The sequence below is a fragment of the Cetorhinus maximus genome, chromosome 2, assembly GCF_964194155.1.
Source record: "Cetorhinus maximus chromosome 2, sCetMax3.hap1.1, whole genome shotgun sequence".
NCBI lineage: Eukaryota > Metazoa > Chordata > Chondrichthyes > Lamniformes > Cetorhinidae > Cetorhinus > Cetorhinus maximus.
The window spans coordinates 160752856-160776234 of record NC_135880.1 but is presented as its reverse complement, the minus strand read 5'-3'; the positions used below and the strand labels follow the sequence as shown (position 1 = coordinate 160776234).

The window sequence follows — 23379 nt, the reverse complement described above, 5'->3', positions numbered from 1 at the left end:
CAAGGGACAACATCACTAACTGTCACACACACCCTCACATTTCCATCAGACTCATATCCTCATGGAGCTCGTGTCCTCATCATGTCCATGGCTCTGCCCACCACACAAACATTCCACACAGTGCCATGCGTCCTGCTCACACTCTCTCCATCTCTTTTCATGCAGGAGAAGCTGGCTCACATCAGCAGGGAGAGGTGCCAGACTGGGGGTTTTGAAGAGCATGCCATCGCACTAACTGGTGAAGCCATGGACCATGCCAGCAGTGACAGTGAGGTCGGCGGTAAATACCCTTGTAAGGATCCTGCACCACATCATCCGTCTCTCAATGTAAATGTGAGTGCTCTCTCTCCTGCTTTGACTCTGCTGCCATGCACTACTTATCGCTACTTTGGTTCACAGGGAGCTCTGCCAAGAGACCGACTCCCTCAGCCAGCCAGTCCCTTAGCTCCATCCACGTCCTCACCTCCAGCCAAGAAGACACCTCCTCCATTGAAGGGCTGGAAATAAGCAGCCTGGAAGACCCATCACAGCGCTTACCCACACCCTCCACCAGCACAGAGACACACACCTCAGTGAAACCTAGATCTAGAACAGACTTGAGTTCACAATCTGGTGGTCACTGCACAGACACGTGCCCGTAGCAGTAGGGGGCAGGTTCATGTGAGCTCCCTGGCACTCAGAGGACTGCTGGGAATTAGGCATCTGTGAAGCCCGAGTCAGATGACAAACCTCTAGATTTAGCCTTCCAACTCATCCTGGAGAGTCAGCAGAAGGTGTGGGAACTTCACACAGAGTTGTTGGAAGTCCTCAGCAGAGTGGCACGCAAGTTGGAGAAGTGCATCCTCCTGCTCTCTGATGAAGTGATGCCCACGTGTGCCTGTATGAAGGTCTTCATGGGGAGGGTGGTGGATGCCGCCATGGAGACCCTGGTCCAGCAGAGTGCAGAGATGTGTGCAGACCTGCAATCCATTGCGGGAGCCATGGTCGAGTTCCTGCAGAGGCAATGCGGGGGGCGGGGAAATGGAGCACCTCGATGTCCCCTCAAGGGGTCAGGCTGGGAACCCAGGCACCTGAAGGGAGGAGGAGTGGCAGATGGGGGGGTGTAATGAGTGCGGCGGGCTGGCCTTATAGTGATATGCTGATGTATTACAATGAGGCTAGCGACATCCAATGGCGGGGGACACAGCCCCCCCATTGACAGGCTAAGCAGACGACCGCAAATTGGTTTCACGACACAACCGATTTTTGGCCTCCTCGCTGTGTTGTCCGCTCATGCCACCAAACATGCCCGACGCCAGTGGGCATGGAAAATCCCAGCCTCTCTCCATCACACAAGGGATTCTAGTCTTCAGCTTCGAAGATCTCACCTTGGAATCCTCTCCAACAGCCGCTGCAAATCGGACAGCCTCAACAACGGCCCACTTTCTGCAGGGTTTCAATCTTGTCTCCCGAGGTTCTGTTCCCTGGATTCCTGAGTATGCACTTAAACACTGACTCAGGGGCACAACTTCAGCTCTTTGGCTGCACCGAGCAAAATTCTACTGCTCCAAAGAGGTACCTTCACCTCAGTGGCCTGCAGCACGGAGTCAACAAACTTCTGCTGCCTTCTCGGATCTTCAGGGCTTTACCCATGCTTCAATTGCCAGGGCTTCTGCTGAGATGACTTCAATTACCAGGGCAGCTTCCCCTGAGCCCACTTCAATTACCAGGGCTTGTCCTGAGCCCTCTTCACTTAAAATCTATTAACTGCAGCCCTTGGCCTACTTTTTAACTTAACTGGGATCTCTTCCTGTCACTAAGTCCTGTCTGGGAAGCTTCTTTCTCCCTATCCCCTCTTCCTTTAGGACACTTGTTTTCAATGGCCCTGCTCCTGCTCACATGACCTGGGTTCTCGCACCATTTTTCTTCATGCACAGGTGTGCTAGACAGCACTCAAGTCAAAGAACTTTTAAAAATGCAGAACTGCACATGTGCAGGCTGCCACTGGTCTGCGCATGCACAGAAACCCCGAGGCGTGTCAGGACCTGGAGTTCCCAACCTCCCGCTCTCCAGCGAGGTAAGTACAGTTTTCATAATAGAGGAATTGGAATGCGGGTAGAGAGCCCACATTCTGCACTCCTGACTTGGCCAGTTCCAGTGTGGGGGTAGGCATCTAATACCACCATCCCCTGCACCTTTCCCGACTACAATTTTTGTGGACTCAGGCCAGTTTCTCAAGGGCCCTCAGATGAGTTGTGAACCGTAGTCTGGATTCGGAAACATTTTGAAAAGTATGATTAAAATGCCTTACCCTTGTCCCCTTCGTGCCCACTCACCAAGTATGCACTATATACAGAACCAATAGGCTATATAATAACAATGGCAACTCTTGAAATGGTGATGAAAAGAACAACCATTCAAAAACTGCTCTTATAACCCTAGAAAAGTGTCAGTCAGATAAAGCCATTATAGCATTAATAACAGAAGATTAACCCACTTCACACCTCTTAATCTTGTCCAAATAAACATACATAGATTGAAAGAAACAGTTCAATGAAAGGATACCTTATTATAGCCTCATAAAGATGTCAATAAATCAAAGCACTCCACTTTCACCTGAAAAAAACACACCTCTTCGGAGCTAATCCATTAGTGAGGTTTGAAGCTCAGCCAAATATTCATAATGAGGTCATGTGTGGATTGTATCAACAGAAACAGATAGCTAGACATCCAGAATCTCCAGATAGCATTATTATTTTGTTTCATAGTGCTTCTGTGAAATACCTTTGGACATTTTATTTGCTAACAGGAGGCAGACCTTAGGGATAAATGGGTCATTTTTGGGTTGGCAAGCTGTAACGAGCAGTGTGTCACAGGGATCAGTGCTGGGGCCTCAACTATTTACAATTTGTTTCAATGACTTGGATGAAGGGATCAAATGTATGGTTGCTAAATTTGCTGATGACACCAAAATAGGTGGGAAACACTAGAACTAGGGGACACAGTTTAAATGGGTCTCCCATTTAAGACAGAGATGAAGAGATTTTTTTCTCTCAGAGGGTCATTCGTCTGTGGAATTCTCCAGCCCAGAGGGCAGTGGAGGCAGGGTCATTGAATATTTTTAAGGCTGTTAGATTAATTCCCTTGGCAATCAAGAATCTAAGGGTATAGAGTGTAGTAAAGTAGAGGAAAGTAGAGGCCACAATTAGATCAGCCATGATCTTAGCAAATGGCGGATCAGACCTGTGGGGCCATATGGCCTACTCCTGCTCCTAACTCATATGTTCATATTATGTTAAAAGTGCAATATAAATATAAGTTGAGACAACTAGTTAGGTACTTAAACAACCATACTACAAATCTATGTTCGGCTTTTTATTTAACCTTGCTTAATTAAAGTGTTTGCTGGAATGTAAAAGAATAGAAGTTACTTTAGTAAACAATCCGATAGTTCAATTGTCTGATAAGAAATAAGAACAGCTCATTAACAGGTCTTATGAACAACTTTGGGCATAAATAAATTATGATAGAACAGATTTGAATAAATTAAACTTCTGAGAATTAGTTTGATAGCCAACAATGGAATATTTCTGGGGAAGCTCCAACTGAGGAGCTTGAGATGAAATAGGGAAAGGATAATGCATAAGTCTGATTGATCAAGGACCTGGGCAAAGGTTCAATAAGCTAATTGCAGTTAGATAACATTAAAGGCAGGCTTTCAACCAATGGTTTAGACAAAGAACTCCGCATTTTTGTTGGGTATTTCAAAATAAAGTAAATATTATAGAACCATAAGGCCTCTCAAAAATCAATCCAGGTTCACACCTGAAAAAAGGTATAACTGTTGGCACATGCCAGCTATCCTGCTTGTCACAGCCATGTGTTTTGTTGTATAACTAGGGTATTATATTCTGTCTTAAATTGATTAAGCTCAACATATCCAACATATTGGTTGCAGACAACCCTGATTAATTAGATGTTAACATATTTGAATGATTCATATCACAACATCTTTGTTCCATTTTTCACTACCCAAAGTTAGGAAGGTGAGAGTGCTTTGTAGGTTTGGCAATTGCAACATTAACAAAGCAAACAAAAGAGCTCTATTAAAACCTCAGGATTTATTAGGGTGGGGGGTGTAGTGTTCAAAATTTCAAGCATGCAGCTCGATACAGATGATGTCCCAGACATCACCATCATTTCAAGCATACTGTATGTGTGTGTGTGTTAAAAAGATCACATTCTTAACTATGACAACTAAGACAGCCTCATTTTTGAAATAGCTGTGTGACATAAGGCATTCTGGAATTTATTCCTTCAATCTTCTAGCTTGATATGCTTTACATTTCACCTCAGCATTCATAACTTTGATGGCATAAGCCGAACTTCAGGCTGGTTAGGCCTTGGATTCAGTGCAGCTTTGCCAATGGGAATACAATTCATAACAGTAAAGCCAATTGCGTTTTTGACTCTTTTATAGAAAAAGATTACATTCATTGACCAACAAAAATCACCTGATCTAAATATTAGTTGTGTATTTCACTCTTCATTTCATTACATGGTGGCACAGTGTTATTGTCACTAAACTAGTAATTCAGAAAGTCAGGGTTTCTCTGGGGACCCGGGTGCAAATCAGGCTTTTGCTTGGCTAGGCTAATGATGACAATGAAGCCATGTTGATTGTTGTAAAAACCCATCTGGCTCACTAATGTCCTTTAGGGAAGGAAATACGCCATCCTAAGTTGGACTGCCCTACATGTGACTCCAGGCCCGCAGCAATGTGGTTGACTCTTAACTGCCCTCTGAAATGGCCTAGCAAGCCACTCAGTTGCTTTCAGTGGTTTTATGCGAGTCAATAAAGAATGAACCCAGACGGACCACCTGGCACCAGAAGCGGCAGTGGCAAATTCAACCGTGTCCACCCTGCAAATTCCTGCTTACCAACATTTGGGACTTGTGCCAAAATTGGGAGAGCTGTCTCACAGACTAGTCAAGCAACAGCCTGACATAGTTGGAATCATACCTTACAGATAATGTCCCAGACATCACCATCATCATTCCTGGGTGTGTCCTGTCTTCTGGCAGGACAGACACATCAGAGGTGGTGGTACAGTGGTGTATCGTCGGGAGGGAGTTGCGCTGGGAGTCCTCAACACCAACTCTGGAGCCCATGAAATGTCATGGCACCAGGTCAAACATGGGCAAGGAAACCTCCTGCTGATTACCATGTACTGCCCTCCCTCAGCTGATGAATCAATATTCCTCCATGTTGAACACCACTTGGAGGAAGCACTGAGGGCAGTAAGGGTGCAGAATGTACTCTGGGTGGGGGACTACAATGCCCATCACCAAAAGTAGCTCAGTAGCACCGCTACTGATGGAGTTGGCTGGTTTCTAAAGGACATAGCTGCTAGACTGGGTCTGTGGCAGGTGGTGAGGGAACCAACATGAAGGAAAAGCATACCTGACCTCATCCTCATCAACCTGCCTGCCACAGATGCATCTGTCTATGACAGTATCGTAGGAGTGACCACTGCACAGTCCTTGTGGAGACAAAGTCCTGTCTTCACACTGAGGACACCCTCCATCGTGTTTTCTGGCACTCCCACTGTGCTAAATGGGATAGATTTCAAACAGATCTGGCAACTCAAGACTGGGCAACCATGAGGCGCTGTGGGCCATCAGCAGCAGCAGAATTGTACTCAACCACAATATGTAACATCATGCCCTGACATATCCCGCACTCTACCATTACCACCAGCCAGGGCATTAACCCTGGTTCAATCAAGAGTGCAGGAGGGTATGCCAGGAGCAACACCATGCACCACCAAAAAATGAGGTGTCAACCTGGTGATGCCACAACACAGGACTACTTGCATGTCAAAGAGCATAAGAGCAAGAGTTAGACACAGCTAAGTGATTCCTCAACCAACGGATCAGATCTAAGCTCTGCAATCCTGCCACATGCAGTCGTGAATTGTGGTGGACAATTAAACAACTCACTGGAGGAGGCAGCTCCACAAATATCCCCATCCTCAATGATGGGGGAGCACATCAATGCAAAAGATAAGGCTGAAACCTTTGCAACAACCTTCAGCTAGAAGTGCCAAGTGGATGATCCATCTTGACTTCCTCCGAGGTCCCTAGCATCACCGATACCAGTCTGCAGCCAATTCGATTCACTCCACATGATATCAAGAAATGGCCGAAGGCACTGGATACTGCAAAGGCTATGAGCCCTGACAATATTCCAGCAATACTACTGAAGACTTGTGCACCAGAGCTTTCTGCACCCCTAGTCAAGCTGTTCCAGCACAGCTATACCACTGGCATCTACACCGCAACGTGAAAAATTGCCATCTACAAGATGCACTGCAGGAACTCACCAAGGCTCCTTAGACATCACCTTCCAAACCCACAACCACTACCATCTATAAGGACAAGGGCAGTAGACACATGGGAACACCACCACCTGGAAGTTCCCCTCCAAGCCACTCATCATCCTGACTTGGAAATATATCACCGTTTCTTCACTGTCACTGAGTCAAAATTCTGGAACTCACTCCCTAACAGCACTCTTATTGTAACTACACCACATGGACTTCAGCAGTTCAAGAAGGCAGTTCACCACCACCTTCTCAAGGGTAATTATGGATGGGTAATAAATGCTGGCCTATCCAGCAATGCCCACATCCCATGAATGAATTAAAAAAATAGAAAGGTACAGGAACTGCAATGAGCTGATATGACACCTGTCAAATGCATTGTCTAAACTATTTCTCATTTACTGACAAACTGCATGCAGTACACTCAGATCTATCACGGTTTTACTTGTGTTAATTACAATCAGCGAGGCATATTTTGAAAGTATAAATAATAAAGAAGGATGGTTTCAATACAAATGCAAGGATTGTTTCAGAAGGTCATGGAAGTTGTTTGCTTCCACAGTTGGGTTCACACAAACAGAGCTCACCAGGAAAGCAACTTCAAGCTTTCCTAAATTTATTGCAGCCTCAGATGCAATTATACATTCTTTTCCTTTAACTACAGTGACTAGTAAAAAATGGTGGAGTTATGTCTATAGTATTGTGCCTGATCAGTATGAGCAGGCGGATCAAAATGTTTATACAGATGATTAAGTAGTCTACTTTCTAACCTCTACTGTTGTAATTCCGGCTATTAATTACACCTATTGGCAATGTTAAAGAGTTTCAATTGAAATGTGACCTTCAACTAATTGATTAATTTAACAGGTAACAACCATTCCAAAGTATTGGGTGGGACCAGGAATTTGGAGCATCAGTCAAACAGCAAAAGATTTTGGCATGATCTTAATGACACTCTACAATAAAGTTATAAATTGTAAATACCGCACATATTTTGAGGCAGTTGGGATCTCTGTGACATTGTAACTAACATTGCACCACAAAAGCAATTTTTAAAATATGGTTAATGTCATTGGAGCTGCCTATTTTTTTTATAAAGTTTGAATTTTCACATCCTTGCCTATTGCTCACACTTGAGCTAAAAGAACCAGGCAGTAAATCATTTGAAAAACAGAATTAAGAATAAATATCTGAGGAGGAAGAAAACATTGTTGAGTCTTTCTAATCAAGGTAGGGTCAAGAATTAAGGCTATAAACTGACATGTTTTTTTCTAACATCCAAGATTATAGTTTATCAGATTAATCTGTGACCTTTTCACCTTTCAGTCAAGAGTACACACAGGATTAGCAATCATTCTATAATTGAGAGGGATTCTGTGTTTTCGTGTACAATTTATTTCCAGAATATGACAGAAGGTTATTTTTTTGCCCCAGTTAATGTGTGGTCATTGTTTTGATATTTTTCTGTTACCTTCCGTTGTCAACTGATTTACATTTTTTATAGACTGGATTAAAGTAACACAAGACCCCTTGGACCATCTGAACAAATTACAATTAGAAGTCATTGCAAATAATCTCTAAATGGTGGTCCCGGAAGCATATTCAATGCACACTGGTGAGCATTTGAACAATGCTAATTTATTTTTCGGAAATTAACCTTGCTGCACTTAATGAAATATGCATGTACGTTATTTTCACAGAGGAACTGTAACATTTTTTAACCAATGTCTCTACTTTAGGAGTGCATTAGTGTTAGTTTTGGCACTGATGCATCAGTTTTCATTGTCTTGAAGCACTGTTTTCGTTATTCTAGTAAAGGCAAATAAATATTAAACACTTCATTGGCACTGAAGTTCCAGTGAGGTAATTGGAAGAAAACTGAGTAACTGGAAGCTATTGCTGCAGTTAAATCTTTCTCATGAACAAAAATGTGTTTAGGTTTATCAATTTAAAAAAAAAACTCCAAACATAAACCATATGAATCAGATATAGGACACAGATTGTCAATTAAAACATACATTTCTAATATACACAAAACAAATAATTAATGAAAAAATTGTGTGACGTGTGGTGCTGTGGTTACCTCACCATGAGTGCAGTAGCTTATTGATGACTTGCGTTGCATTATGAACATTATATTATGAACTTTCAGACAATACTTTAATATTTTGGACCCATACAGTCTATTAAAAGAGCCACTGCAAATCATGTGACCCTTGGTATTTTAGGTTCCAGATAGTCCTGAGTCCCAAGCAAATACCTAATTATACATGGAAATTCACACATCTCTTTGTTTAAGGATGGGCTGTCAACAACAGAATTATTGCATTCTAGCCAACTTGTCTTTCTGTTTCAACATGGACAAAAGAAGCATTGAAACTCAATGCGTGTGAGACAAATGTGCAAGGGAAGTCATCAGCCCTCCATTGTGTTATGATGGCCCTTTATCCAAACTAAACAGGATGAATTTCAGTGTCAAATGACAACACAGGATGTGTAATCAACACACGGCATTTCTTTGGACAAAGGATTTTGACCTTGTACAAGTCACATGCCATATTTTTTGTTATCTTTTAAAAACAGCAATAAACTGCCTGCAGACAGAGTTCCATACAAATTCATCAGACAGCCATTTGACAGCTGCCAGTTAATTATGCAGTCAAGGTAATGAACAACCATACCTTGAAAGTGGGCAAAGGGCTCTCCCCACTCTGTTCTGACTTCAAGTTTAATGAAGAACCAACCTGCTGGAATTCAACTCCAAGAAGTCTCACAGCCTACTGAGAAACCTCTGCTTATAAGACTCACTTCAACTAAAAGCATCAACTCATCTAAGAAACTAGATACCTGCCATAAAAAGGAGACTAAGATTGTATCTGCAACTGTATTGCTTTTTTCCCCTCATCTATATCTATTCTTTATATGAGTGATAGTGTGTGAGAGTCAAGTGAGTGAGACCTTGCATCTGGGGCAAGTGTGAGAATAATGAACAACCTTATTTATTTTAAAACTCACAAAAAAGCTTGCTACCGGAATTATTTAAATTGGGTCAGTCCCTCGGAGGATAAGAAGATACACACACCTCACATACAAAAGTACCATAGGCAGTAAAAGAAATTCTGTCTGTGACCTAAGTATTGAATCAGTCTGCATTTTACAGATTTAAGTGAACACTTCTTACAAACTAGTTATGCATTTATCAGCAATCAGCTTCAGAAGTAGATATGTCACCCAGGACGCAAACATGCCAAATTTTAGACTTGTGGCATTTGATTGGCTGAGAAAAATATCATTTCACAGTTAGTTTGAAATCATCCCAAATGCCACTTTGTCTTGGTTGCTGTTACCAAATCCAAAATATCCACTGAGGCACAGGATGAAACAAATGCTTCAACTGTTGCCTTAAAGAAGGACAATATCTCAGCTTGTAGCTGTACATGAAAACCTCCTGTCGATTCTAAACTTCTAGAGCCAAACTTAAATATGCCACAGCACAGGGGACAGAAATGCTGGACTAATGTTGGATCAAAAACAAATATTGTTGATGTAACCCTAAGGACTATCATTACAGAATTATTACTGCTTGACTGCTTCCACAGCCTGTCATTATCACAATTGGCGGGGTCATAGGTGGGAGGGTTGTAAATTAACAGTTTGATTGACAGCTCCAAAAGGCTATTCGGGGATTAGCTGTCTTTGATGTTGGGTCATGAAAAAAAATGTTTGTTTTATAAGGTATTAAGAGCTTGAGGGAATTTAAATGTATTCAATGGGCTTTTATCAATGAATATTTTTTATTTATTTAAGTCTGTAATAGATACTTAGAACTTAATTTTATTTCAATTCAGCATGGCTCTTCAGGTCTGCCTATGGTGCATATTGGGTGAGTTCACATGGAGGGTGTAAGGGCAAAAGGTGGTGGATGCAGGGCATGAGATGGCACTAAGTTGGAAGAGGAGCTATAAGGGGCCATTAGGGTGAATGGGGTCCTGCGCTGGCATGAAGTGTATGAGGGGGCATTGGGGGGGGGGGTGAAGGGTCATGTGTTGGGATGGAAGCTATAAGGGGCCACTGAGGGTGCATGGGTTGGCAGATTTTGACATGGATAAGGCATGGATGGTGGGTGGTGTGGTGAGTGGCGAGGGCTAGAGGGGCCAATATTGAACCACACAACTGGGATGAAATCCCAAAGAACTGATGAGGCCCTTTTAAACAGCCTGCCTCAGCATTGCGCAGACACTGTGCCCACCTCTGAACTGTTTCTCGAGGTGGTGTACCTGAACCCAAAACACACCCATCCGTCCCTGGGGCGGGGCACTTTTACCCACCCAAGGTGGGTTACTGACTCTGATCCAAGGTTTGGGCCAAGGTTTTCAAAATATCATGGCTTACAGTCATTCAAGATAGAGAGTAAGAATGCATGCCTGGCAATGCCTTTTGTAACAAAATCTTTAAAAAGCAATGGCCCAAATTAACCAATATAGGGAGAGGCCTCCGTCACAACTTTAGTCGCTGAAGCACATCAGGACCCTGAGGGACTCCTCGCATACACACATCCGGTACTTAGGCAAAGGTTTAAGTTCTAATTGCTAGTTTTACCCTGCCCAGACTGCTCCATGATTCCAATGACAGTGGGATCAGATGGCCAGAATCACAGAAACATGGGCTGTTTGCACTACACTTAACCTGGTTTTTACACGGATTTACATAGAGTTTTTCTAGCAGGTATAAAACCAGTGATACTCTAAGTAAATCAGCTGGAGTGTCAAAGCACCCCAGCAATATTCACCCACTGTCCGGCAATGCTTACATCCCTCCCGTAATGTTCACATCCCTCTCGCAATGTTCACCCACCTCCCAGCAACTTATGTTCTTATATACACCTTTTTTTGGTGTCTCAGGGAATAAAGGGATTTGGGGAACAGCCAGGAAAATGGAGTTGAAGCCCAAGATCAGCCATGATCGTATTGGATAGTAAAACAGGCTCGATGAGCCGTGTGGTCTACTTCTGCTCCTTTTTTATGTTCTTATGTTCAGCATTCACCTCCCAGCCTCCCGGACAATGCTCACCCCTTTTTGCTCCCTGGACAATGTTCACCCCTCCCTCATCCTGGACAGTGCTCAGCCCCCTCCCTCTCCCTGGACAATGTTCACCCCTCCCTCTCCCTGGACAGTGCTCAGCCCCCTCCCTCTCCCTGGACAATGTTCACCCCTCCCTCTCCCTGGACAGTGCTCAGCCCCCTCCCTCTCCATGGACAGTGCTCAGCCCCCTCCCTCTCCATGAACAGTGCTCAGCCCCCTCCCTCTCCCTGGACAGTGCTCAGCCCCCTCCCTCTCCATGGACAGTGCTCAGCCCCCTCCCTCTCCATGGACAGTGCTCAGCCCCCTCCCTCTCCATGGACAGTGCTCAGCCCCCTCCCTCTCCATGGACAGTGCTCAGCCCCCTTCCTCTCCATGGACAGTGCTCAGCCCCCTCCCTCTCCATGAACAGTGCTCAGCCCCCTCCCTCTCCATGGACAGTGCTCAGCCCCCTCCCTCTCCATGGACAGTGCTCAGCCCCCTCCCTCTCCCTGGACAGTGCTCAGCCCCCTCCCTCTCCCTGGACAGTGCTCAGCCCCCTCCCTCTCCCTGGACAGTGCTCAGCCCCCTCCCTCTCCCTGGACAGTGCTCAGCCCCCTCCCTCTCCCTGGACAGTGCTCAGCCCCCTCCCTCTCCCTGAACAGTGCTCAGCCCCCTCCCTCTCCCTGAACAGTGCTCAGCCCCCTCCTCCCTGGACAGTGCTCAGCCCCCTCCCTCTCCCTGGACAGTGCTCAGCCCCCTCCCTCTCCCTGGACAGTGCTCAGCCCCCTCCCTCTCCCTGGACAGTGCTCAGCCCCCTCCCTCTCCCTGGACAGTGCTCAGCCCCCTCCCTCTCCCTGGACAGTGCTCAGCCCCCTCCCTCTCCCTGGACAGTGCTCAGCCCCCTCCCTCTCCCTGGACAGTGCTCACCCACTCCCACACCCTGGACAGTACTCACCCACCCCTGTTCCCAGACAGTGTTCACTCCCTCCCACCATCCCCTCGAACTGTTCTCACCCCCTCCTGCCCCCTGGATAGCACCCACACACTGCGTCCCCCTCCCCTGGACAGTGCTTACCCCACCCTGCACCCCGTCTCCTGACTCACCTTCCAGAATCCCTAGCTCCTGTTCAGCAGGGTCAGCATAGTCAGGAGTCCGGTGGGGGGGGGTGGCGTTCAACATTTTTGTGTTTCTGTGGGATCGGGGGGGTGGGGTGAGGGAGGTGGGTGAACACTGTCGGGGGATGAGGGAGGGTGGTGAACACTGTCGGGGGGAATGAGGGAGGGGGTGTGAATACTGTCGAGGGGGTGAGGAGGGTGGACATTGTTGAGGGTTAATGGATGGTGGTGTACATTGTTGGGGGGGATGAGGGAGGAGGGGTGAACATTGTCGAGAGGTGAGCGAGGGGGGGTAAACACTGTCGGGGATGGGGGAGTTGAACATTGCTAGGGCTATGGGGGGATGTTTAGCACTGACAGTGGGGGTGAGGCTGTGTAGTTTTGAAGGTTGACAACTCCATTTAAAACAATGTAAGTTAATGAATTGAAGACAGACTAGCAATGTTCTTCAGTTCATGACGAGAAAAGGGAAAGTGGCTGCCCTGGAATTACGCCCAATAATTTGCGTGTTCACCCCTGCATCCCTGCTGGAACCAGCATCAGAAGGTGCAAAGCTCCAGCGTAAAATGGTAAATGGGTAGATTAAATCGGAGTCAGCATCAGACGCACCCTCTCCAACGCTGACTGGAAGATCTGGGCCATTAGTGTTTTTATAATCTGTCATTTTTCACTCAAATTTATTCTTAATATTGACTCTTCAATTTAGCAAGAAGTATTTATTAATACAGTGCAATGTAAATAAGATACTTGAATATTTGAATTACTACTCCAAATGAATTTTCTTCATTTACCCTCAATTTAGCCATACGGGAACTTGTGATCAAGATCACAATCTTACGTGAGAAAGACAGGCATGAGGTTTTCCAGCTGTTCATGTCAGCTTCCATGAAAGGATTTCAGTTTGAATTTCTTTATAAATATGCAGTTGACATGACAATTTTATTCCATTCTAACAGAGCTGTATTTGTTCCTTTATATATAGAGATGCTCCTTTCAGAATAAATCATTGTTTTGATCAGTTGGGTAAAATGGCAACAATTACACTTCAGAGAATTTCATAGTTTCCATCTTGTTTGAACTTCTATGGAAATATCATCTATGAAATACAACTTTTAGAGTTGAATAATGTAAGTTCTGCTGTTAGACTTTACTCTTTTCACTGATGACCAGTGGACATGCTTCTTCAAAAGGCACTGGAGGACAGCACTAGCTTGGTCAGAGACATAGGCCCCAACAAGGAACAATACAGCTGTGGTGGAAAGTTGGCAGGGCAGTGACCTTCCATAGTGTCAAACATAAACAGCAACTCCTAGGCAAAAAATTGAATAATTTTATCAGGGAAAACAAGGTAAGAGGAGTGCAATAAGACATAGTTAAAACAGTGTCAATTATTTACACTAACAGGGTGCTGCCATCAAGCCAAAAAGACCTTCTGCCTATCACACAAATGCGTAATGTAGTGTATGAATTTCAGTGCCAGTGTGATGCTGGATATGTAAGCCGTACGTCCCAAAGACTGGCAGATCATATCAAACAGCATGTCCCAGCCGCTGTTCGCAATGTACAAACTGTACCCAACTAGCCTGTGCTTGCAAAGCTCAAACCAGTGTCCAACATTAGGTGTGATTCTGTAATTCGAAAACATTTACTAAATAATCCTCAGTTTGCTAGGAATTACACTGACAACCAATTTAAGATTGTCAGCCGGGCTCGCAATGTGGCGCATTTGCATGTACTGGAAGCTACATATATTAATACACAGGGCCCTGTTTTTTGCAGACAGAAAGAACATGTACACACATTACACCTGTTTCAGATAATCAAAATAAGTGAGTGCCATTCGCTGACTCATTCCTCAGGGCAATGCCTTTAAACCTGCCTGGTTTAAATTTCAAATAATGCTTGGCTGTTAACTGTCAGTCACCATTAACTGGCGCATTCTCCATGGCAACGCTTCTGCCAATCAGAGTCCACTTGCCAACGAATCAGCACTCTCTTCTCATACAATAGAAATTGTTGTTTTCCCCTTGTATTGGTATTCTTGCAAAGTATCCTGATGAGCATAAGATGAAAAACTTTGACATGTCTCTTTTTTCAGCAATACTTAAGTTCTATACTAGAAAAGGACCACCTTAATATCCCTGAAGCGTCCGGACACTTGCCTTTCTGAATGAAATCGTACTGGCATGGTGGATTGCCTTAAAATGAATACAGTGGCAGCAGTCAGGAAAGGTACCATTACTTTTATGATGTGGTCACAAATTAACTGGATATTGAGAGAGAATGGAATCTTTCCTTGTTGATATATGTGGCAACATTGATCAAGGGAGCATGTATGGTCATCTGGGTGCACCCATATCGGTTTGTACTTAGGGGACCTGTACCACATTGGTATATCAGTAATTTGTTGTTGTCAGCTGTCTCTCAATTTGAGGATGATGTATTCTCAGGGCCATTACTGCCATGGGTCTTCATCTGACTGAACAGATTCTCGATCCACAGGTCTTCGGGCATGTATGGCAGAAAGACCCTGGTAGAAGCCTGCGTGTGACTTTGTTTAATGTGGGGATCTTGGGGTGCTGTCGGTGTCCACACAATTTTGATGGGTTGTTGGTCAGATTTTGATGATGAGTCAAACCACGATGACCGGGACAATCTTGTTGCTGCGCCTTTTTCCTGCCTTCGCAGCCAGTGATACACACAATCTTCCTTTGCATGTTCTACAGTCCAGGATATTTTGGACTGCACTTTGTCTGCCACCTCCCACCCTCTCCCCACCCCCAACCTTGCCACGATGGGTAGCTCTAACAGGAGCAAGGAATTCACAAGGGATTTTCAGAACCGACAAGCCTCTCCACCACATCAAGGTGGTGATCCACGGAGAGAGGGTTATTCACTGGGACATGAAAAAGGTTTGCTCTAGCAATCAAAATTTCTGTGGCAGGAGCTGGTTACATAAATGACTGGAAACATGCCAACATCAGAACTACAGTTTGATGATGTGGAAGAATCTGCTGCTTCTCTTGATAAATATAAAACAACACCCCCTTCATGGCACTTGGGCAATCCGTGGTATTCTGCAAACTCAATGATGAAGTTTCCTAAACATGGAACCACACAACCTACGAGCTATGTTTGTTGAAATGTTCATAATATAAGCAGCCCTTGTCTTGAGACATAATTAGTTAACACTGCATGCTATGCAGCAATAACGAACATGATCATGACATGCAAATCCTGAAGTGCCTCACTTATAGACTTGGCTCAGTTATTGTTTACAGGCTTGATATGCACATGTCACAATTGGGTACATAACGTGACTAGGAGCATGAACCATCACTGTCTGGCTCTGATTCGTCATGGCTCTATTCAAAATGCTGCAGCAATGCCTTGTTCGAAGAAGAATTCCTTCATGTAGTTGCTACAGAATATAAATAATTAATCAGCACTGTGAACAAAGGAAAGCATTACAAAACTTGTCTTCTTCAAAAGATGTAGCTATACGCAAGGAAGAGATGAATTCTGCCATACGTGAGCTCCATTAAGTAGGAAACTGTACAATAATCATCAAAAAATCAAGTAGCAAGTGTACAAAATAAAAAGAATGACATAAAAAGTAAAGGCGAATTTACCTTTCATTGTAAAGAAGGTGACAAGAAGAAATCCTTAATCTGACAGCTGCTACAGATATTTAGAACAATCACCAATAGATGCATACCATACAACTAATTGTCACTATCAGAAGCCATATAAAACTAAGAACAGATAAACTCACACTGGTAAAGCAATACATTTGTGTTTTATTTCACTTTGTTCCATGGCAACGTGATTGACATGACTCTTTTTGTTTGCAGACAGATTTTAACATTTAAACAGATGTCCATCATGAGAGAATCAGATACTCAGAATGACTATTTTACAATGTTGTTTGATCCAATAACAGTAATCTTGCTGTCACCTCAATTTAATGTGAGGTAAACCTTTTGATGCGTAAGACGTTGGTATAGTAAACCTAAAATGTTTCTACTGACTGCTTAGAATTGACAAGAAAATTGGAAAATAATTTGCTCAACTGATGAGTTTGTTCATAAAGTTCACACAAATTCTGCAATCTCAACCAAATGACTCATGGTCAGCCTTTGATTTAAGAAAAGGCTATTGATTAGCAGTGTACATAGAACAATAAAAATCATTAAATCTTGAGAACCTTACACCCAGACAGCAGGCTCACTACACAAAGTTTGATTCACTGTTAAAATTAGTTATTCCTCATGTCACATCAATAAATAAAAAAAAACGTTTGTAATTTTGAAGAAAATTGCTATTTCCTATTGTCATATTGTTTTATGTTGAATTGTTTTAATTCAAACATACCTTTCTTCAAGGTACATTCTGTTGTCGTCCCAGGACAGAGATCTAAAAGGAAAGTGAGAGAAGAGAATTACTCATCTTTTGCCATTACCTAGAAATCTTCTTTTCTACATCACTTGATAGATTGGAATGGTGCTGCAGTAAGTCTTGTCTTTGAATAAAGAGGGAACACTAGGTTGGTTGCTGGACAAAGTATACTGTGTTCTATGCAGATGCAGAGGATGCTCATTGCATCATCTTCAACACCTGGATTTCCATTGAATGCAAATTAAATGTATCAAGTCAAGCAAGTAGTCTAACCAGTAATTTCTTTTTTTTTGTAATCTGCAATTCAGGATATGTCAGTTAAAATGTCTAATTAGAGGGTTCCTGAAAAAGCAGCAGACAATAATGACTATGTAACTGTTGAAAAAAAAATTCTGTGACATTTATGTTTTGAGGTAAAAAAAAATTCACAAGGACTCGTTAAATGCTGCTTTACCAAAAAAGCATTCTGGAAAATGGAGGCATTTTCTCCAAGCTTTTGATCTCAAATATTGAACTTAATGAAAATACTTTCAAATCCCTAACATTACGGAAATTTGTGATGTTCACCTAACTCCTCCCTCATCCCCAGAAAGGTCAGCGTGGGAGCAAGGTGGAGAATGACCTTTCTTTCCATGGCCTGCTGCAGTCTTCCAATGAAGCTCAACTGAAGCTCGAGGAACAGCACCTCATCTTTTGACTGGGCACTTTACAGCCTTCTGTATTCAACCCTGAATTTAACAATTTTAGATCATAACCTTTGTCCCCATTGTTTATGTTGTTCTTCTTTGCCAATTTGTTTTTTAATTTCTCTCTCATTTCCCTGTTATTACCTTTGCTTTCGGGTGGCAGCTAGGCAGGATCCTGCCAATCACGCCTCCTTCAGGCATATCTTCCACTTATTTGACTCATGTGCACCATGAAACTTTTGTCATTTCATCTCTCCTGCACTTCACCCTATCACAGACTTTCCTTTTCTTGTTCTTCTTCCCACCCTCCCCCTTTCACTTGTTCAAAACATTTTAACTTTTCCCGTTCTCTTGAAAGGTCATCAACCTAACACATTAAACTCAGTTTCTCTCTCCACAGATGCTGCCAAGCCTGTTGTGTATTTTTAAAAAATCATTTTCTGCTTTTTATTTCAGATTTCCAACATCCACTGCATTTTGCGTTCCTCTTAGTTGCTACAGCTTTTGGTGCAGTGGCATCCTTTTGTATCTCAGAATACGCACAAATATACACACAACAGACAAACAGCTAAGTGCACAGAATTCACCATTTTATTTCAGCCACCTGGCTTTTCCCAATGGTTGTTGAAGGCTCCAGCCAATCTGCATTTTGGGGTTATGTCCAATGAGGGAATTCAGTGCAGTGAAGGAGGTGGTGCTGTTCCAGCCTTTTACAAAAAAGAGCGGTCTAAAAGGGGGACTGAAGACAGTGACACCTAAAACTGGAGGTACGATTAAGGTGAGCAGACGTATGAATGATGAGTTTGAAGATTTTTTTAAAACTGAGACAGTAGTTTAAATTGGTACTGGGGAGATATGAATATTATACTAAATTTACAGCAGTGAGGATGAACCAACTGACCACAGCACCATGGGCCAGGGAGCTATTCAAGTGGGGGGAGTAAAAATGAATGTAGTTGTTGCAGGGGAAAGTATAGTTTGGAGCTTAGATATTGTTCTCAGCAGCCGTGAGAGTGAGTCCCAAAGCTGTGATGCCTGTCGGTGCGAGGGTTAAGGACATCTCCTCAGGGCTGGAGATAAATTTGTAATGAGAGGGGAAGGATCCAGTTGCCGTGGCCCATGTGGGTACCAATGACATAGGTAAAACTAAGAAAGAGGTCCTCCTGAGGGAACATGAGCAGCTAGGGACTGAATTTAAAAAACAGAAACACAAAGGTAATACAATCTCTGGATACTACCTGAGTCACAAGCAAATTGACATAGGTTAAATAAGATCAAAGAGTCGCTGTGGTCAGTTGGTTCATCCTCATGCAGTCTCTGCTTTCATTCACACAAGCTGCAAGAACACCAAGCCTGTTGTAAAATTGCAAGGTGCTGAGGCTCCTCCGGTGCTACCCTCTGAATTCACATACCTTCCTCACCCATAGTCACATCCTCCTCTCCCTGACCACAGAGCAAACCTGAAGGACCTCGGCTAAGGGGTGTGACTGTCTCCTGGAACAAAGTGTCCAGTTAACTTTCCCCTTCCCTGATGCAATGCAGTGTCTGAAGCTCAGGCTCCAGTTCATCAGCCCTGAGCCAACATTCCTGGGGCGACAGACACTTACTGCAGATGAGGTTGCCATGGATCCCACAGACATCCATCAAGTCTCACATGCTAGAGCAGCAACACAACACCTGCTCTGCCATCCTTATTGTGTTTTATTGAATTATTTTGAATGATTAATCATAGTTATTTATGAAGTGTAACTAGTTACGCTGTAAATTTAATATAATAGTCATTTCTCCCCAGTACAAATTTAAACTATTGCCTCAGTTTAGAAATAAAAAAGACTTCAAACTCATCATTCATACATCTGCTCATCTTAAGCGTACCTCCAGTTTTGGGTGCTGCTGTCTCTGGCTCCCCCTTTTAGACCAGTCTTTTTTGTATAGTGCTAGAACAGCACCTCCTCCTTCACTGCACTGAATTCCCTCACTGACTATGACCCCAAAATGCAGATTTGAAGGTTGTTGGAGCCTTCAACAACCATTGGGAAAAGCCGGGTGGCCAAAAGATTGGTGTGGGAGAAATGGGTTTCAATTAATGAGATACCGACATCAGTACTGGGGAAAGAGAGAGCTACATTGTTAGGACAGCCTTCACCTGAACCGAGCTGGGACCAATGACCTGGCGAATTGTATACCTAGGGCTGGAAAGAGGGCTTTAACCTAAATTGTGGGGGTGGGGTTAGGGGGAGGGTTCATGTGAGGGGAGATTTAGAAAGTTAAAGAGAAATTACAAGGCAACAATGCACAATAATGCAGGGTAGCGATATGGGTGATGATAACCAGAGTGTGACAGGAAGGGACAGAGCTTACGAGCATAAGAGTTCACCAACAAATAAGGTCAGAGTAGGGAAAATGGTAAAAAATACAGAATTAAAGACTCTTTATCTGAACACATGCAGTATCCATAACAAGATGGGAGAATTGATAGCACAAATAGAAATAAATGAGTATATGATAGCCATTACAGAGATGTGGTTGGGATATGAGTATTCAAGGGTTTTTGACATTTCAGAAGGATAGGAAGAAAGGATGAGGAGGTGGGTTAGCTCTGTTAAAAAAAGATATTTTCAGTACCGCAGTGAGAAATGATCCTGGCTTGGAAGATCAAGATATAGGTCTGAATTTTACCCTCGGGGTGCGCCCAATGTCGGGGCAGCCGGAAGTGGATATAAAACCCGCTCCCAGCCGAGTTCCCGCTGTGAATGTGATCTTACGCTGGGTGGCCAATTAAGGCCTGTCCAGCGTGAAATGTTACCACCGGATATGTTTTCTGTGCGCGGGGCAGGAATGCGTCGGGTCCAATGGGGACCCGGCGGGGTGTTCAAAAATGGAAGATGCAACTCCCTGAAGGTTGCCAGGAGTTGTGGGGGAGTCTGAGGGAGCAGTTTGGAAGTTGTTCAAGAAGTGTCCTGGTGTACAGTCATGGCCTCAGCACCTGGTGGTCATGGAAGGTGAGAGGGTAAGTTGGGTAGGCACTCTGCCCTGCCCTGCCCTGCCACCCCCACCCCCCCGTTTCTCAGATACATTCCTGGGAGTGCTGGTTGAGAAGGTCAATGCCAGGTGGCATATCTCAATGCCCAGGGACAGCAAGAGAAGGCTGCCCCACCTGACCAAGATGGCCTGGACAGAGGTCGCCGCCCAGGTCAGTGGGCACAACTTGGTGCGCCACACGTAGCTTCAGTGCCGCAAAAGATTCAATGATCTGCTGTGGTCAGCAAGGGCAAGTGCAGAACCTATGTATGAGCCTGTGCGGAGAACTTCTGTCGGGTTCCCGTTTCTTGGAACGTTCAGGGGTCTAAGTGCCAACTGGCACTGAAGCCTGCCCTGCCATGGCTGGCATGGCAGCACGACTGGCCTCAGTGCATTGCAAGGTGAGATGTGCCACAGTGACCCGGCCCGCCTAATGCCCGGATGGGAGGGCAGGTGAGAACCAGGACAGGACCTTCAGGGAGACAGAGCAATAATGAGGCTTTCTATTTTGCCCTGTCAGGAGAAGAGGAGACTTAACGCCACAGAGCATTGCAGAGTGGCTGGCGGAGTGCCAAATCTGTGCTTCCTCACCAAGCACTGGATCTTGAATGCCACCAGCCAGCTCGCTCCACCAGTCATGATGAGGACCGGAAACATAATGAGCTCCTCTCATCAGAAACTGAACTGTCATAGCCAGAGAGCCCATTGAAGCTCCAATGCAGATGGCACCATGCAGCAGGTCTCCACTGTCTCCGCAGCCCGACCAGCTTGCATAGTGACAACGATGATTGAATGTACTGATCATTTGCCTTCCACCCGCAGATGCACCATCCGCAGGAGTCACAGGCGACCCTGAGGACCCTCTATTGAGTTCAGAGGAAGATATCACAGCTGCACTAGTGTCACACGATCTCTCTGAACCAGGCACCAGTGCAGATATTCACGTGTCGGTGGGCAATAGCTATTCGGCTCCGTGGGTAATGCACGGTGGTGAGGGCACATCACACTCGCATGAGGAGCTGGCAGAGGCAGAAAGGTCCCAGGGAGCTGACAGTGGGAGCACAGCTGGAGACCCAGACCATGCTGCGTCCTAGACAGATGGGGAGCCTCTGGAGTCATCCATCAGGTGGCAGATGTTAGCTGTCCAGCGGGATGTGGGGAGAACTGGCAGAGATCCATGAGGGTCTGTGTGCCATGGTCTCCATCATGGAGGAGTCCATGCAGAGCATGAGTTCTGTGTTGACCCTTAACAACGAATGCACAGCCTCCTCCATTGAGAGGGTGGCAACTCTCATAGAGAGGAAGCTTCAGGAGCAGACTCAGGGGTTCCTGGGGTTGCACTCAGGCCTGCAAGCTCTCACACATGCAATGATGTCAGGAGGTCACTGCCAATGTGAGAGATGGATGAAGCACCTAATCTCCCTGCTAGGTCCCCATCCATCAATGGTGAGCAGGAAGGTGCAAATGCAACGAGCTGCCTGTCGTCTCTATGGGCTCCTCAGGGTGCTCTGCATGAGTGCACCAGCTCCTCCGCCCCTCTGCCAGTGGCCGCTGCATCTGATGATGATGCGATGACTGAGGAGGGCCCAGCTATGGGGCTGGATGCACGCTCCCAGGCCACGTCTACTCAGGCTCCGGTGGCCAGAGGTTGACCACCAAGGTCATCAGGGCCACCAGGACAGCAGAGTCAGCACAAAAACAAAAATACATGGAAAAACTCAGCAGGTCTGGCAGCATCTGCGGAGAGGAACACAGTTAATGTTTTGAGTCCGAATGACCCTTCAACAGAACTAAGTGAAAATAGAAGAGAGGTGAAATATAAGCTGGTTTAAGGGGGGGTGGGACAAGTAGAGCTGGATAGAGGGCCAGTGATAGGTGGAGATAACCAAAAGATGTTACAGACAAAAGGACAAAGAGGTGTTGAAGGTGGTGATATTATCTAAGGAATGTGCTAATTAAGGGTAGAAAGGACAAGCAAGATACAGATAGCCCTAGTGGGGGTGGGTTGGGGTGAAGGAATCAAAAAAGGCTAAAAGGTAGAGATAAAACAATGGATGGAAATACATTTAAAAATAATGGAAGTAGGTGGGAAAAGAAAACTTTATATAAATTATTGGAAAAAGAAAGAGGCGGGGGGAATCGGAAAGGGGGTGGGGATGGAGGAGAGAGTTCATGATCTAAAATTGTTGAACTCAATATTCAGTCCGGAAGGCTGTAAAGTGCCTAGTCAGAAGATGAGGTGCTGTTCCTCCAGCTTGCGTTGAGCTTCACTGGAACAATGCAGCAAGCCAAGGACGGACATGTGGGCATGAGAGCAGGGTGGTGTGTTGAAATGGCAAGCGACAGGGAGGTCTGGATAATGCTTGCGGACAGACCGAAGGTGTTCTGCATTTTAGACCTGGTAATGGGTAATGAGACAAGATTAATTAATGAACTCATAGTAAAGGATCCTCTACATTGGAGTGATATAACATGATAGAATTTCACATCCAGTTTGAGGGTGAGAAACTTGGGTAGGTTAAAGGTTAAGATGGTGGAGAAGCAGTGGCAGATAATTAAGGAGATGGTTTATAACTATCAACAAAGATCTACTCCATTGAGAATGGAAGACTCTATGAGAAGAATGCACCATTCATGGCTAACTAAGGAAGTTAAGGATGATATCAAATTTAAGGAAAAAATGTAGAAAGCTGCAAAGTTTAGTGGTAGTCCAGAGGAACGGAACAAGTTTA

At 44.6% G+C, this 23379-nt stretch overlaps 1 long non-coding RNA gene across 1 annotated transcript in view; it reads right to left on the bottom strand.

Moving 5' to 3' along the window:
- Positions 1–16914: 16914 nt before the first annotated feature.
- The window catches only part of LOC144690718 (uncharacterized), a 560653-nt gene continuing 554188 nt past the window's right edge, over positions 16915–23379 (bottom strand). The window contains exon 4 of the long non-coding RNA XR_013578939.1: positions 16915–16958. This is a non-coding gene — a long non-coding RNA (uncharacterized LOC144690718). The remainder of the gene's footprint in view (positions 16959–23379) is intronic.